At 45.5% G+C, this 3,404-nt stretch overlaps 1 protein-coding gene across 4 annotated transcripts in view; it reads right to left on the reverse strand.

Moving 5' to 3' along the window:
• The window catches only part of KLHL32 (kelch like family member 32), a 95,286-nt gene extending 92,329 nt beyond the window's left edge, over window positions 1-2,957 (reverse strand). For all 4 annotated transcript variants that reach the window (XM_042470368.1, XM_042470358.1, XM_042470349.1 and 1 more), the window contains exon 1: window positions 2,767-2,957. The gene's annotated coding sequence lies outside the window, so the exon portion shown is untranslated. The remainder of the gene's footprint in view (window positions 1-2,766) is intronic.
• Between the last annotated feature and the right edge of the window lie 447 nt (window positions 2,958-3,404).

Below are 3,404 nucleotides of genomic sequence, written 5' to 3' on the forward strand. Positions count from 1 at the left end.
GGGAGTCCAAATGCCTGACTCCTACAAATATTTACCTTAAGGTTGCCATGAGCAGGAAATGACTTGAAGGCACAAAACATCAACAACAAACTCTATGACTGGTACAACAAAACCCTTCCTGACAGACAGACTTAAATCCTATTGCTAGTCTCAATTAGAGTAGGGCCACTGAATGAATTGGATTTGCTTACATGTTGATTCACCATCCAGAGAGTAAGTGGATGAGATACTGAGGAGTATGGACATCAGGATGACCAAACGCAAAGGAGGAGCAAGTACTTTTATGAAATGTGCAAAAGAGAAAATCTTTGGACAACTCTGCAGAAGCAGTAACATCAACAGTCAGCACAATTTTACTTTTCTCACTCCCTCAGGGGGACAACCAGCACCCCTTTCCACACAGGTATTAAAAATAGCACTGGTGCTATTTCCATCTGAGTAAGGACATGGAAATAAAATGAGGGAGTGCAACAGCCAGTGTAGTGTAGTGGTTTGAGCTGAGCGCTGGCCTATGACTCTGCAGACCAGAATTCAAATCCCAGCTCAGCCATGAAAACCCACTGGGTGACCTTGGCCAAGTCACACTCTCCCAGCCTCAGAGGATGGCCATGGCAAACCTCCTCTGAACAAATCTTGCCAAGGAAACCCCATGATAAGTTTGCCTTTGGGTTACCATAAGCCAGAAACTACTTGAAAGCACACAACAAACCGTGGCAGTTAAAGTGGTGTCAAACTGGATTATTTCTGCAGTGCAGACACATCCTGAGAGAACATATCCAAGTGTAACCCCTGCTGGCCAGGTAGCAAAGTCCAATAACACCTGAACTGAGAACAGCTACATCTTGACAAAATGCAGGCTTGTGATTAACATCATCCTATGTATTTTATTTTTTTTAGTGGTTTGAGTGTTAGACCACTCAGCATGACCATGAAACCCACCGCATAACCTTACACAAGTCACACTCTCTCAGCCTCAGTGGACGGCAATGGCAAACCCCCTCCGAACAAATCTTGCCAAGACAACCCAGTGATAGGATCTCCTCAGAGTTGCCATAGTTCAAAAACGACCTGAAGGCACACAACAACAGCAATGATATTTTTAAAACACCTTTGCCTGAATAAGAAGCCAGTGGAGCTTTACAACATGCATTTTGTTTGGTCCCATTAAAGAAACACAGTTTGGTGCATTTGGGGTGTTATTGTACTCAAGGCTGAGGGTACAGTATCTACAAAAAACCCACACAGTTTGGGGTTGCCCAGGCAACCACACACAACAGAGAAGGGGGCTTTCTTCATTGAGGGCAGGGGAGCCTTGAAAGCCCTCCTGAGGAGAGATGAAAGCCACTTTAAACGCCTCTAAAGCAAGGTCTTTTTGAAGGAAGGCCTTTCCCTTCCTTCCTTGCCCAGCTCCATCTTCCTGGGACCGTTCAAGAAAAATGGAGAACATGTCCAAAGAAAAGACCGTTTCCTTGAGAAAAGCCAGGACAGAGAATAAACACAATTATTATTATTATTATTATTATTATTATTATTATTATTATTATTCCTTTTTAAAAAGGAGCAGTATGTCCTGAATCAGAGCCAGAGTGGTGCAGTGGAGACCAGGGTTCAAGTCTCAGCTCACCCACTGGGCAAACCACACTCTCTCAGCCTCAGGGGTGGATGATAGTCAGTGGTACAAACCTCCCTCTGAACAAATCTTGCTGAGGCTATCCCACTGCCGTAAGTGGGAAACGACATGAGAGACACACAACAACAACAAATATAAGAGACACCATTTTAATCAGTACTGTATTTGAATCCACTGGGTGACCTTGGGCAAGCCACACTCTCTCAGCCTCAGTGGCATAAACCTCCCTCTGGACAAACCTTGCCAAGGATACTCCATTGCCATAAGTGGGAAATGACATGAGAGAGACACAACAACCACAAACGTAAGAGACATCCTTTTAACTGCTTTTTATTCTGCTATTATGAGAACCAGTGTGGCATTGTGGTTTGAGTGTTGGGCTACATGACTCTGTGGAGACAAGGGTTCGAATCCACTGGGCGACCTTGGGAGAGCCACACTTTCTCAGCCTCAAGAGGGACGTTCAATGGCACAAACCTACCTCTGAACAAACCTTACCAAGGATATCCTATTTGCCATAAGTGGGAAATGACATGAAGACACACACCACCAACAACAACAACAACAACAAATATAAGGGACACCATTTTTACTGCTTTTCATTCAACTGTTATGAGAACCAATGGGACATACAGTGCAGTAGAGACCTGGGTTCAAGTCTCAGCTCAGCCACACTCTCTCAGCTTCAGGGGAGGGCAAAACAACCCACAAAAAACACACAAAAAAACCCTCCCCAACTCGCCCTCCAAAAAATCAAACTCTTTGAAGACACCTTACTATATAATAGCTTCGGCTTGCCATAAGTGTTACTTTTGTGTTATTGTAACCCGCCTGGATCCGTTGAGAAAGGCGGGATATAAAGAAATAAAAATTATTTATTATTATTATTGGTAGCAGTACTCAAAAGGACTTGCGAAGACATATGATATTTTAAAAATGCCCAGAATGCTTAATTAGCCAGCTCTTCTTCTTCTTCTTCTTCTTCTTCTTCTTCTTCTTCTTCTTCCTGCTGCTGCTGCTGCTGCTGCTGCGGATTAGTTTGCAGCAGACAAGCTTAAAGGGTGCCTAATAATCCCAGACACACACAGAGAGAGAAGCAAATGCATTCATAGAGAGACCCACAAGCATCCACTCACCCCCCTTTTCCAGCAGGGAAAGAGGCGCAGGGGCAGGCTCTGGCTGGTCCTTTGGGCCCCTTGGTGGGTGTCCCAGCTCTTCCTTGCTCCCTCCAGCCTCCGCCCCAGAAGCAGCAGCAGCAGCAACCCAGGTTGCCTTCTTCTTCTCGTTCTTCTTCTCCCCTCCAATGCGCAGGAGCACAGCCGCATCCTTGGCAGTGGAGGGAGAGGAGGCCTCCAAGAGGCACCTGCGAAGAGGAGGAGGAGGAGGAGGAGGAGGAGGAGCCTCTTAGGGGGAAGCAGGACTGCTCCTTCCCTCCAACAACAACCACCAGCCTCCCTCCTCCATTTGGCCCCCTAGGCCTTCTCCTCTTGACTTTGGGGGACCCCTGCTCCACACTTAGACCTTTAAGAGATTTTGTTTGTTTTGGACTTCAACTCCCAGAAGCCTTAGCCACGTTGGCCAATAGCGTGGGATTCTGGGAGCTGAAGTCCAAAGAGCACAACCTGGGGTCCACCACCACTGTGCCCACTGTGTCTAGTGAGTTAAGGTTCTCCAAAGCACACACTGCAAGAAATAATAATAATAATAATAATAATATAATAATAATAATAATAAAAAATATAGAGAGCAATATAGAGAGGAAAACTGCTAAACG

The sequence above is a fragment of the Sceloporus undulatus genome, chromosome 1 (genome assembly GCF_019175285.1).
Source record: "Sceloporus undulatus isolate JIND9_A2432 ecotype Alabama chromosome 1, SceUnd_v1.1, whole genome shotgun sequence".
NCBI classification, from domain to species: Eukaryota; Metazoa; Chordata; class Lepidosauria; order Squamata; family Phrynosomatidae; genus Sceloporus; species Sceloporus undulatus.